A 14,937-nucleotide genomic window follows, 5' to 3' on the forward strand; every position below is an offset into this window, starting at 1 on the left:
TATTTAATGGGGCTATCAACACCTGCAAGTGTAGCCTACACTTTGAAGAGTAAAAATGACAGAAGGTTTCGTTAATTCAACTTTATTAAAACTGCATATAATCAAATTGCACTTCCAAAAGTCATACATTTGTGAAAAAAAAAGAAAAAAAGAAATAAACGAATATACAAATTTATTTTAAATATAATAAAACATAAAAAGCAAAGGCAGATCAGAACATTTAATGAACAAAACCGGGTCTGTATGGCAGACAGTAGCGAAAGCAGGTGTCACCGGGGAAACATCCACAAATCCAGAGGAGCAAAGAAACGAATGAGACTAAATAGCGGAAAAATCAAACGAAAAACTAAACAGTGCGAGCGATGCTACATTATTAGAAATTAAAGTTGTAGGTTGTGTTTGATCGCTGAGGTAGGCTAAACGCAATACTCACGTATCCTTGCTCGATGATGAATGAGAACACAATGAGCCCAACAACAGGTGGTTGGAATTTAAAAATCTGATTTTCCCGCTTCAGGGCAGTGACGAGTACATTATGTAGTCCAGTGGTTGTCAAGACACCGTTGCCACAACCTTAAGCAATGGCCCTGAACGGTGGTTTAATGCCAACATTGTGACAACGCTGTAACAACCTTCACTACACAACGTAGTTATAGCAACCTTTTGGCCATGTTGTTAAAACGTTGTTAGAAGGTTGGCTACGTTGTGCCAACGTTCTGTGTTTGCTGGGATAGCAGTAACATTGATCTGGATTACCTTTCTCCAACTTCTCCTGATTTCTGGGATCAAAACCTCAAATTTGAAAAACAAATAAATGCGGTGATTAGTTCTTGTTTTTTCCAGCTACGTCTTCTCTCTAAGATCAAATCCTCTCTTTCTGAGAAAACCTTAGAGATTGCTGTCCATGCGCTCATTACATTGCGACTGGATTATTGCAACTCCCTCTACTATGGCACACCCAAACACTCTATTGCTCGTCTTCAATTAGTACCGAATTCTGCTGCCAAGTTCCTCAAAAGAAAACGTAAATATCTTACAATCACTGCACTGGCTAGGCTACCTGTGCATTTTAGAATTGAGTTTAAAATTCTTCTCTTTGTTTTTAAATCCGTAAATAATTTGGCACCAAGCTATTTATCCAAGCTTCTCTGTCCACAAAATCCCAGACGAAACTTGAGGTCTGGTGATCAGAAACTTTTGTCTGTCCCCAGATCATGGTTGAAGAATAGAGGAGACAGAGCCTTTGCGATTGCTGGCCATAGGCTGTGGAACAGCCTTCCGGTTTACATCAGAGCGGCTCAATCTCTAACTGTTTTTAAATCCTCTCTTAAAACCTACTTTTTTTCTTTGGCTTTTAATTCATTGTGAGCTTTTGTAATGAATGTGTGGTTATGTCCTTGTCCTGCATCTTGTGTATTGTTCAGCAGCACTTTGGTCAGCCCTGTTTGCTGTATATAAATAAATACAAACTTGAAACTTGTTTTGTATAGCAAGTAATATGCAATGTGGTTTGGAGGCATATATATGTAGAACAAAATGTGATACAAATAATGATGATCAGCACATCAAGATTTGAAATGCCATAGTGAAAGCAGGTAACACTCTTCAGTTGATGATAGATTAAACCTTTTGCACTCTTTCATGGCTGTTAGTACAAGCAGACAGACAGTCTATTGGGCTTCATGGTTTCCATTATCCCATTACCCTGTTGGGTTTTCTGTTAATGTTTACAGTAGCGACAGGTTGACTTCGACGGCTACATTACAGTCATGGCACATTTGATTTACACACTTGAACAAACATAGCCACAGTTTTAATTAGTTTGGCTATACTAGAGTGGCAGCTTGAAAGGGATCATCACAATATTGCTGTCGTTACTGACATTCTATTGGAAAGTAAAGTCATAAAAAAAATGTATTAATTTTTTTGGTTTATTTATAGAGCAAGTTTAAATTAAGCTTACACTGACCAAAGTGCGATTGTCTAAGCAACTAGCTATAGCGTTTCTGGTTTTGGAGGGACCAAAGATAATCACCTCAGTTTTCTCATTAAGCTGGAGGAAATTATATGCCATCCAGCATTTAATATCCTTAAATTAGTCCATGAGAGGTTATAGAGAGTTTCTAGATTTTAATGGAAGTTACAGCTGAGAATCATCTGCATGAAACTGAAAATAAATTGTATATTTCCTAATTATACTAGAGAGTGCATGTAAAGATAGAAGAGCAATGGACCCAAAATGGACCCTTGAGGAACCCCACAGGAGAGAGAAACAGATGGTAGAGAGAAACTGGCCAATAGCCACTGAGAATGTCCTAGATTTAAGATATGACTCAAACCGGAGTAGTGCTGAATCCTTAATGCTACCCACTAGAGATGCGCGGTTGGCAGTTATAGCCGCGGACTCCGCGGATAAACCGCGGATCGGGCGGATGACGTGATGAAAAATAATATTTTAATTAAATTCGGGCGGGTGGCGGGCGGTTGAACCAATCAAATCAAAAATATATGTATACATTGTTAGATATTGTTATCTGACTATACCTACATCCCAAAAAAAATCGCTTTTGGAATATTTTGCAAAGCACACTTTGAAATAGTCAAATTTTCTCGCCTATGCAGAATCTATGCAGACTGCTTGTTATTATCAGAGATGGTAACACCGGCGAAGGAGGTAGCCTACGTGACAAACTCAAAAAAGGAGAATTAAAAACAAAGGAAATAGAAGTTATGGAAATAGAAGTTATGTTATCTATAATTTTTTTTTTTTTTTACCAAAACGCTATAAATCCATACATTTTTTCCAAAAATGTATGGTTTGTCTTTTTTAAAAAGTCTTTTGTCATTTATTTTTCGTGTTTGCATTTATGAGGAATAAACAATGTTACGTGACAGTTCTCCATTACGGACGCGACCTCTGAGAGCGGCACTAAAAGACATTCAAACTTTCACAGAGACCTCAAACAGAAAGCACAAAGCCCTTCTTTAAAGCGAATTTCGTTTGGTATTAATTGTATCTTAATTTTAATCCATGTTTCATTAACTAACCATGTTCTGGATTTAATATTTTAAAAGGCAAATAGGCTATCTTGATTGTATATCCATTTTTGTGGTCAGTCGTTCTGTCAGGGTTATTGCAGGTTGAAGACGAGGAGACAGGATTTCAATACATCTGGTTTATTTCCAAACTCAGAATACAGGAATGCTCAGAAACTTAGGAACTTCAGAAACTCAGGAATATAATTATATGCAACACTGACCTTGACACTTCAACGACTGACAAAGACTGAAGGAACACACAGGGCTTAAATACACAAGGAAACAGATCAGGGAAAACAAGACACAGCTGACAAGACTAACGAGGAACCAGGTGTGACAGATGAACTAAACGACAGTTACCATGGAAACCAAGGAGTGGCGGGAAAACAGAACAAAGGAAGACATGTGATCAGTGACAAAAACACTCAGACAGAACAGAACTTTGACAATACCGACATGGATCAATTATTAATATTAGATTTCATCTGTCTTTTGTAGGTGTCACAGGTCGGGATGGGCCAAGCCAGACTGCGCCCACCCCTGAACCAGGACCACCTCGAGGAGCGTGTCAGAGAGAAGAGTCAAAGACAGAAAATAATTCAACAAGGTTTATTTTGAAGTAAAAACAATTTGAAAATCCTAATCTAAAATCTTCTTCCTTCTTGCCCTCAGGGATCGAAGGTGGACGGTGCAACAGCCGGAGTCTACCCCGCTCTCTTCCTCAGTGCGGGCCCTGTAGCAGATGGAGCAGTGAATAGGTAAGTGGTCAGGTAGGTCTTCCACAGGTGGAGATGCAGTGAACAGGCGGGCGGTCCGGTAAGTCTCTTCTGGTAAGTAAATGATTCCAACCTTCCTTCTTTCTTTCACAGATGCGGGATTGGAGGCAGATGGGGCTCGGTCAGGTAAGTATGCAGCAGGTACACGGTCTTATGGTGGGGTGGCTGGGGAGTCTTCCTTAAGTAAGTAAACGATCCCAACTTTCCTTCCTCCACAGGTACGAGATCTGGAGCGGATGGATGTCAATCAGGTACGTATACAGCAGGTACACAATCTGATGATGGAGTGGCGAGGAAGCGTCCCTGGGGTAGGTAAGCACTTCCAACCTTCCTTCCTTCACAGGTACGGCAGCGGGGGCGGATGGACACTCCAGGTGGAGTATGCGAACCTCACGTTCGGGACAGAGGGACAGCCACCTCTCCCAGCACAGGTGACTATAAGGGTACAGTAGACTCGAAGCCGACCGGCTGCTCGGGGCTCCTACTGAGACAGACAGAATGGATGCTGCAGACAAGTTCACAGTTCACATACGCTGGAAGGGATGAACACGTCCCACAATGCAGACGGATTACAGGGATACAGCAGACTCAGGGTCAACGGGCTGAACAGGACTTACAGAGCGGGCCAGTCTTACGTTCGTGGCAGAGGGACAGTCACTTCTCCCAACACCGATGGGCCACCAGGATACAGCAGACTCGAAGTCGACCGGCTACACAGGGCTGTTACTGAGACAGACAGAGAAGACACTTCGAACACAGCATACGGTTCACATGCGTCGGCAAGGGCAAACACTTCTCACAATACAGATGAACTTCAGGAATACAGCAGACTCAAAGTCGGCGGCTGAGCGGGGCTTCTCCTGACATGAACAGAATGGATATTCCAGACAGAGCGCGCCAGCCTTACGTTCGTGGCGGAGGGACGATCACTTCTCCCAGCACAGGTAGACTACAGGGATGCAGCAGACTCGGAGTCGACAGGCTACACAGGGCTTCTATTGAGACAGGCAGAATGGATGCTTCAAACTAAGTATACAGTTCACATGCGTAGAAGGAAGCGAACACTTCTCACAACACAGCTGAATTGCAAGAATACAACAACTCGAAGTCGACTGGCTGAACAGGGCTTCTGCTGGCATAAACAGAGTGGAGGTTTCAGACAGAGCGTGCCAGCCTTACGTTCGTGGCGGAGGGACAGTCACTTCTCCCGGCACAGGTGGACTACAAGGACACAAGACTCGAAGTCGATAGGCTGCACGGGGCTTCTACTGAAACAGACAGGAGGATGCTTCACACAAGGTATACAGTTCATATGCATAGAAGGGGACAAACACTTCTCACAATACGGCTGCGTTGCAGGAATACAGCAGACTCAAAGTCAGCGGGCAGAACGGGACTTCGACTGAGACAAACAGAATAGATATTTCAGACAGAGCATGCCAGCCTTACGTTCGTGACGAATAACAGCCACTTCTCCCAACACAGATGGGCTACAAAGATACAGCAGACTCGAAGTCAACAGGTTGCACGGGACTTCTACTGAGACAGACAGCGAACATTTCAACAGGGCATCTCCTCTCCTATTAGCGCAAACAGAGGGGTTAATTCAAATTCCAGATGATAATTCTTCAACATCCAAACAGTTAGAACAGATCAATGGCACAGCACTCTCACTATTGACAGTAGACCAGCGTAGCACAGGGAGAGTACACGGCAAAGGGAATGTATCTTCCACACACACAGTAATTCCACTTCTAGCATAAATGTGGGGGAAACGTCAATCTTAGGCACTGCAAACTCACTTCACAACGTGCAATTTAAAGCCAGCACTCACCATTGGGTCTCTGTACGAAGGGAGCCGTAATCATCAATACTGCTGAGGATGCTTTAGGATATTTTTCTTCACATACACAAGCAGAGTTCACATCACCATGTTCAATGGAGAGAGAGATAAAAGACCGGTAATGAATCCATACAATCCACTCAGTGATATTTATGCAGTTGCGAGACTCAGTTCTCAGTTACTTAGCTCTCCTCCAATGCAAGTGGGGTATTTTACTCTCCCTCTGTTGTCCTCAAATCTCTTATCAGCTCACACTCTCCTCTTCGTTCGCCCGTACTCAGATAATTGCAACCGCCCAGTAAAACGACTTCTCACGGGGGAGAAAGAAGCACACCAACGGGGATATTTGGGGATATTTAATTTAATTAATCAATCAACGATACTATTGATCAGCATTACCAAACGTGGACGTTCCACTAGAAACAAACATTGATGTATTGTTTTAATTCATTACTGTGAAGCTGCTTTGATACAACCTGTGTTGTGAAAAGCGCTATATAAATAAACTTGACTTGACTTGACTTGACCAACAGCCTCTCTCTCTCCCTTTTTATACTCTCTCAGCCGCTGGCAGAGCCTCACCCGAACTCCCAGTAAATTCCTCACACCTGTTGTCAATCTGTCATTTGAGGTTGTCATGGCAACAGACGCACACACACACAGGCCTGAGAGCGGTGTTACACTCAAAAGTGTCCCAGCGGAAACACTACTCTAGGGGAAATGAGTTCCGCATTTTGTCACACCGTGACATAGGCATAAGCCTAGCTGATGGCGCACCAACGAAAAAGCTTAAATGATTTGCCAAAATGCGTTTTCTATTAGGCTACTATGAAAATAATGTACAGTAGCATCAGTAGTATCAGATAAGGTCGGTTTTGCCGAAACACGTTTAATTTAGACTATTTATTTATTTATTTATTTAAATATTTTATTTTATTTATTTTTGTCCCTGTGCGCCGATCGGAGACGGAGTTCACTGCTGATATTCTGAAGTAAGAGCTTTCTAGTCTCGCGGCTGTCATCAGCAGCGCCTTGCATCTCCCAATCAGCGGATGGTGGGCGGTTGCGGTTTTGAAAATTGGTCAAAAACGTTGGTGCGGATGGATGGCGGACGGATGATGAGTTTTGTGATGCGGTTGCGGATGAAATAATAGCCCATCCGCGCATCTCTACTACCCACTGTTCAAGGCATGACAGAAGGATATTGTTATCTACCGTGTCAAAAGCCGCGCTCAGATCCAGTAAAATCAAAACATTTTCAGCAGAATCAACCGCAACTAACAAATCATGCATCACTTAACAAAGCTGTGTCAGTACTGAGGTGAGTTGTAAAACAACAACGAGGTGATTGAAATGGTTCAAGTACCTCAGTCGAATTTAAAAAAGGAAGTTGCTGAGATAGGACTTTTTTTAATAACTTTTGAAAGAAATGGCAATTTTGAAATAGCACTATAGTTTTTTCAAAAACGTTACATAAGCATAGGGCTTTTTAAACAACGTCTGGACAACTTGCTTTAAAACACTGGGACAGTGCCAGAGACTAAGCAGGAATTTATTATTACTTTAATGCTAAAACCAATAGTTATCAAAAGAACCTTTAGTGATGTCAGAGGGAACAACATCGTGGGGCGAAGTTGTAGATTTCATCTGCATGAAATCTACATCACTTCTTCAACTGGGTCTCGGTCAAGTCAAGTCAAGTCACCTCTATTTATATAGCACTTTTTACAATACAGATTTAATTAAAGCAGCTTCACAGTGATAACATGAAAATAATACAACAAAGTTTGTTTCTAAGTTTGTTTGGTTCTCCTCTGGCTAATGAATGAACAGTGTATGATTATGATTCAGGCAGCATTACAGGTCAGAAGTCAGATTGGATCAGGACATTCAGAAAATTATCCAGTTCCATCTGGTTGGAAGTTGGAGTCATCATGCCGGTATGGAGACGAGTTTGTTGAGGATCAGTGCCGATGGCTGTCGTGTTGATGAGGCCTTCACAGGGCTGATGAGACTGGCACTTCAAGGATGCGTCATGGATGGGTCCAGGCACAGGTCCACCATCTGATCTGGATACGGCCCGGATACGGCTGACTTGAGTAAACCTCGGAATAAACAGAAAGACTAACATTAGGGTAGATGCCATTCTTCTTATGATGTAACGAGTACATCAGGTGTTATAGGAAGTGTCCCCGGTTCCGGCTCACCTAATCTATGCAGCCTAATAATCATTTAACTGATTTGAATAATAGAAATGTAATGTTCTATATGAATGCCAGGTAAAAGAGATGTGTTTTTACTCTAGATTTAAACTGACCGTGTGTGTCTGCTTCCCGGACAATGTTAGGAAGACTGTTTTGGTGCTAAATAGGAAAAGGATCTACCGCCAGCAGTTGATTTTGATATTCTAGGTATTATCAACTGGCCAGAATTTTGAGATCGCAATAGATGTGAAGGACTATAATTGCATAAAATTGCATTACACTGCAAAAACTCCTGATCTAGCAAAGATTTGCAATCTTATGTCTAGCAGTAAATTCTTATTGATCTTGTTTTAAGAATAAAATACTATGTAAGATCAGATTGTGTAAGATTATTCAGATGGTTTTAAGATTATTAATCTTTTTTTCTTACTTGGCTAGTAAATCTTAAAGTTAGTTAGTTTACCTGCAAATCAAGATAAATTAATGTGAGAGACACCGTTTGAGGTCAGTCTTGTGTCTTTTAAGACTTTTTTTTAGCTTTAAGAACTTGTTTTAAGGTTGCCCAGTAAAAAATGCTCAATCACACACAGGACTTGTTGATTAACATTATTTATTACAAATACAGTGGTTTTATGTCAACATCAACACATTTACAACTCAGTAAAAAATCATAAGAATCAGCATCAAGTCACCACACTCCTTCCAAACCTCATCCAGTATGTTTAATTACCCAGTTTTAAGAGCAATAACATCATCAAGGTTATATTTTGTCAAAACATATGCACTGTTTTTGAGACTGATTAGATAATAAGATGTATGATCGATTAGCTTTTCAGCATCTATAAACTCTGTTGCCTGAGCTAGATTAGGTACAGAAATTTCATACGCTAGTAGATCTCTATTCAAATCCAGAGTCTCATAAAGCTGATATTCAAAACAATACAGTGAACAGTTTACAACATAAATGTTCTTTATAAGTCCAAAGACAGGCACTTTCCCATTTGTACGGATGATTATCAGAGACTTTTCTTTGATGTACTTGTTACCATTAAGAATAAGCCACTTCACTGCAACTGCATGTTGAATGCCATCAATCCCCAAAAAATCTCTAATCTTTGCTGTAATGTACTCCATATTTGTCACTTCTGAAACAGGTCCCAATTCCTTCTCATTTACAAAAATAGGATGCTCAGTACCAAGTTCATTTTGACAACTTTCAAAAAGTTGATTACGGTTTGCAAGTGACTTGCAGACATTTTTGTAGTTCAATTTCGATGACCACTGCTTGAAAAAACAGTGTTTTGACTCAAATCTCATGCACATATGCCTTATCAAAGGGCCTAGTGAAAGAATTTAAGCAGGGAGATGTAGCATATAATGTTGCTTAGGAATTACATTATTCTCAGGAAAAAGTTGCTTAAACTTTATCAGATGCAGTTCAATCATTGTTTTCAGTCTTAATACACTTTGCACAGATAAAATAGGAGCAAAAAGTATCTGAACTATCTCAATTAAGTCCAAAACAAACTGAACATATTCATTCTTTTCTATACCGTTTAACAGAAACGGCATGATCTTCAACAATATTAGCATTTGACCAGAAGTCTGTTTAAGTTTGTTATCATTAGATTCCAGAGTATTGACACTAATTGGACATGGTTTGTCCCGTATGTCAATTGATGAATAAGGAAAACTCTGCATGGCTGAATTGAACATGTCCAACTCCATCTGTCCAGAAAGAACAAGGTATTTCAAGACACATTTGATTTCCATGGGTGCAACACCCTCAAGAATGATGTGCATTATGTCCTGTGGGGTCTGCTCAATAAGGTCAAAGGCTGGAAAATCAATCAACTTGCTTCTTCTATTAATTCCATAGGTGGTTTTGAGAGCTGATTTCAAGAATTCTGTGCTAGCCCTTTCTATTTCAAGGCACTGTCTAAGGTGTTTTTCCAGCGTCCTTTTGGTGAAACTTTTTTCTTCAAAATTCCTTTGCATTTCTTCAAAGGTACATTCGCAATGCCAACACTTGCTGTAGGCAAAACCAACACCTTCCTTGAAACCAGCAAGCTCGTGTTGTGCAAGTGTGTCACCACATACTGAAACTACAGCACCAAATATATGCATTTCACCGTTCTGTGTTTGGATTTTGACGCCATTATTAAACCATGCTAATGCAATTCCACTAATGCCAACATAATTTTCGAGTCTATTTAAAAGAGTTTTGTGGTCTATAGTGTCAAATACAGCACTTAGATCAAGTAACACTAATAGCGAGATACAACCACGATCGGATGATAAGAGCAAATAATTTGTGACTCTAATGAGAGCTGTCTCAGTACTATAGCACGGTCTAAATCCTGACTGAAAATCCTCGTAGGTATCATTTCTTTCTAAAAAGGAACATAGTTGTGAGGATACCGCCTTTTCTAGTATTTTTGACAGAAAAGGTAGATTCGAGATCGGTCTGTAATTGACTAATTCTGTAGGATCAAGTTGCCTTTTTTTAATAAGAGGTTTAAACTCAGTCCAGTTTGACCTATATGTTGTATTACTATATGAACCTCAAGGATGATAGATTCTGAACAGCCCGTGTACTGATGTGAGTGCTAATCATCAATTATTTTGTCATTATTATTAGTGCTAATGTTTAATTCTCTCTCAGACTCTCTTCTGGGGAATCAGTGGTGTATCATTGATATTCGCCTTCCTTCAGTTTATCATCTCCATCTCTCTGTCAGCATTTGCCTGTAAAGCCACCTCCTGCTGTTCTCCACAGGTGAGTGATGTGCGAGTCTTTCAGTTGCAAAATTACTTTCCACACCAGGACATTTCAGAAGGATTTCAGTCTTTTACTTTTCCATTTGAAGTACATTGATGTCTATAATCCTGAAATACTGAAACTGTGTGCCAGTGTCTTTGCATGTAGGAAGACATAAAACAATTTGTGTGCATTTTTCCAAAGGTGCCGTTTGTTCCACAAGTTTTAACTCAACAACCCTGTTGTTTTGGGCACAATCACTTCCATGATCTGAACAACTCAGAGGTAAGAGAAGTTTGTAACCCCAATTTAATTAGACTTTGAGTAAAATGGTACTAAAAAAAAACAGTTCCACAAAGCAAATGTATTATTTGAACTTAGTGTCACTATATGTGACCTGGAAGTGTGTGGATGTAATGGGTGCATTAATTGTTTAATAGCATCAATAAATAAGTGATCTGTAAGCAAGGAAGCTGATCATATAGCTCATATATACTTTTTTCAATTTTAGATACGTGTGGTCAGCAACCCTACGATGCATCACCTTCCTGCAGAAAATCCTCCACAATACAGTGATTTTAAAGTATAAATATTAAAACAGAGTCGACAGAGTTGAGGTGGGATACAAGGGTTTTTCCAGTGATTTCATATAATGATTTGTCTTTCATTAAAAAGAGAACATTATAGAAAAGAAAAAATGATAATAATCACAGAATTTATAAGTCACAAATGTGTAAACAATAGGGGTGTAACAGTACACAGATGTCATGGTTCAGTACGTACCTTGATTTTGGGGTTTGGTAGAATTTCGATACAATAGGAAAAATGGCCACACTTTAGTTTTAGGGTCCAATTCTCACTACTAACTGTCAACTTTTGTTACTAATTATTGCTTAGTAAACAGCATTGCATTACCGCGCACATGCCCCCTTCTTCTGAATTGGAGTGTGGATCATCTGTGACTGACTGTATTTGTCATCTGACTGCATGCACCGAACTGTGACTGTTCAGGATGAATACATGTATCAGTGAAACTGGATAGATTGTTTTGAACAACTAATTGCTTAATACAGTATAAACTGTAAGAATAAAGTATACAGAATAAAAAAATGGCTTATTCGTGTCTTTTTGTGTGTGTTCCCTTTCACCTTTATTTAACCAGGCAAGAGACTTAAGAAATAATTCTTATTTACAACAACAGCCTGGCAGGAAAATATAACCCTGGCAGAGGGTTAATGTCACTTTGTATATAAGAAACATGTGCCCTTTAGTCATTATTTGGGTAGCACACATATTCTGAATGCCTTCAGCAGAATTCAAATGAGCCATTTTAATCTAGATTAATCTAGATTAATTTCAAGATTACAGTGAGATTAATCTAGATTAAAATATTAATCTATATATATAATTTTTTTTATTTAATATTACTTTAGTAAATGTCTTGACTGAACTTAAATGTCAAGTTGGCATAATTAATATTTTTATTAAAAACCATTCTTTCAGTGTAGGCCTATTTGAACTTAAAGCCCCACTAAAGTATCGATATCGAAAAAAACTTAAACGATACCCAAGGGGCCGGAGGAGGGGGGGCCCCAACTGCAATGAACCAGCTTTGGGGGGGCCCAGCTTGCAAAAGGTTGAGAACCCCTGTTCTAGAGCAACAGTGTCTATGCAGCTGACCACAACCTTCCAGCTACCAGCTTTAAACATAAAGGAAAGCGGTCAGGCAAGATTTTTCCTCCAGTGAACACTTGGACCCCCAGATAGTGCTCTGAATCCCTGTGCAATTCAGAGTTCTTTTGGCACCACTGGATAGGATACAGCGCTTCGAAAGAGTTGGTAGCTAGCATCTGATCAAATGAGGACCCGAGCGAGACACTTACCACACTTACAGCCTTAGTGACAACGGGATTGAGGTATCTCGAGTTGTTTTGTTTTGCTTGTTAGAGTAAAGAGGCCAGTTTGTGTTTTATTCAGCCACTACTCACCCTAGCAACAAATCAGGCCTGCAAAAGGTGCCATTTATACACTACACCCTAGTGTATTTGGGTCCACAACCTCTAGTTTCACACCATGTCTGAATGTGTTTATAATTCATTTCACCGCTTTATGGTGCTTATGAAATTTGTACATAAGACAGATTTCCCTGACCATAGAAAGTTACTGATTTATATACCTGGCAGCCAGCCGCTACTTGGCTTCTGGAAGCTGATGTTGCCGGCTAAGGTCAAAGATAGAATTTAGCTGCTAAAAGCTATCAATCTAACGTGCTGCTCTTGGTCAAAACTACGAGAAAGAAGTTTTTACTGATTGTGAAGAATAAATTAATACGTTACCTCCTCCACATGTTCATGGAGGCGGCCAGCAGCACCACAAACAAAACTGTCCAGTCAGGAGAAGAAGTGAAGTGAACAGGCACGTCAGCTGAGCTGAGCTGCACCTGCATCAGTGGCATCAGTGACGTATCCCAATGTTACAGTTGTTGCAGTGTTATGAACAGAGAAGCGTGTAGCCAGCGCAGCGGAAGAACGGCTAAATTGAACTCGAGGTTTTCAAAAAAAGTGGTGGGTACAAAATGACTCATGACGAAATCTGGTGGTACCTGTCCCCACCGAAATCGACGCCTATGAATTTAGCAGTTGATCACGTGATGCACTGACCATTCTAATCACACTGTGTGATCGTACATGCGGAATTCAAAGTGGGAGTACGAGTATAGACAATCTCTTGTAGCAGCTCCAATTAAAGCCCTTTCAGAACTGGACTTCCTTGATAAAAGAGTGCCTTGCCATTTTATTTCATTTTTTCGGATTGTGAGCACACAAAAAAAACGTGATCTGGACATCGCTAATAGACATAAAACAGTCATTATGTTAGAACTAAGTTAGAACAAACAATTGTTTTATGTTTTAGCCATGTCTTTATCCCAAAGTGTCATACATCTTTATGAGAGATATCCTTCCACTGTGAAGTGCCGAAATGTGACTTGGACGTTGAGTAACACAAGACACACGAGTTCCAACGTTAGCTGATATCTTATACTTTATTTCTAGCAGAAAATAGTATGATTTTAACCATAGTAATTTTGGTGTAATTGTCCTAGCCAACAAATAGCTTTTCAGACATTTGAAGCTTCTGTTTTTAGATTCAATGGGCAACAATCTACGCTTTATTTGACAAAGTAAACAATGGTAAAGTTACCTAAAGAAACAATAATCAAGAAGGGCTAAGGCCCTAGAATGAACGGGACAGAGCTTTTGGGGTGGGCATAAGGGTGGGAAGTAGATCCGGGCAGTGCTCGGAGTGGAAATACATTAAGTGCTAGTAGATCCGAGTGTTGAAATGGCCTTCCGGTGGGGTTGGAATATATGAGAAGAAACAAGACAAGGCTTCTGACTGAGGGTCTGTGGCAGGAAAAGCATCCATAACGAGGGGCTGGATCAGCGATGTTGTGATCATCCACGGTGGTATAGTATCCACTTAATTGTAGAGCCAGCTCCACACACTGGCAAAACGTTCCTTGAGGACCATCTATGGGAAGAAGTGATTCTTATAATTCTGTTTATAATTCTCTTATAATAATTTTATTAGGCATAAATACACAAAGGAAATGTGAAACCAAACTAGAAACAGGTTGATTAGCAACTAAGGTAACCATGATCGTAATTTAAACTAAGAGTAAAAATCCAGAATAAACCAGCATTGGTCCAGGCTGGTTTATGAAGGTATAGTGCTGGTCTAGCTGGTGGATCAGCATAGTCATGCTGTTCTCAAGCAAACCAGAGTTGGCGAAGCTGGTTGACCAGCATGGTCTTGCAGGGTTGAATGTGAGTATGCCATCTCTCTGTATGCAGGCAGTGTTTTGGGGACAAACATTGTTTTTGCTTGCATATTTCTATATTTAATGCATTAATGATGTAAAGGAAAACAATATAAGGTTAAAACGTATGATTTGTTGAATTATGATTATAACTTTGTAATTTATTTTTATTAAAGTTGCTGTTTTTAAATACTTTCATACTCATTTAGGAACTCACATATTTCAAAATCCAGCTGTCAGTCACTGATTCCAAAAAGTGCACATAGTAAAATGTATGTGAGTGCAGTCAGGAGTATGACATACTGAAAATAGTAATAGCAAGCACTTTCAACAATTGCTGAAAGAGAATTCAACCAAAGTCAATGTCAAGTGCCCAACTAAAGAGCATACTAATCATCATAATGGTGACTTCAAACGGACTTCTGTACATGTACCATGTGAAAGAAATAAAGCCAAACTGGTTTGTTCTGTAGTAAGTGTGTCATAAAACTGCA

General features: G+C 39.9%; 1 long non-coding RNA gene across 1 annotated transcript; it reads left to right on the forward strand.

Moving 5' to 3' along the window:
- Positions 1-10,550: 10,550 nt before the first annotated feature.
- LOC307157445 lies at positions 10,551-11,599 on the forward strand. Its single transcript, XR_013820981.1, has 3 exons — positions 10,551-10,641; positions 10,828-10,908; positions 11,135-11,599. It is a non-coding gene; the product is annotated as an uncharacterized lncRNA (long non-coding RNA).
- The last annotated feature ends 3,338 nt before the right edge of the window (positions 11,600-14,937 follow it).

This window comes from Squalius cephalus, assembly GCF_949319135.1.
Source record: "Squalius cephalus genome assembly, chromosome: 4".
In the NCBI taxonomy this organism is placed as follows: domain Eukaryota; kingdom Metazoa; phylum Chordata; class Actinopteri; order Cypriniformes; family Leuciscidae; genus Squalius; species Squalius cephalus.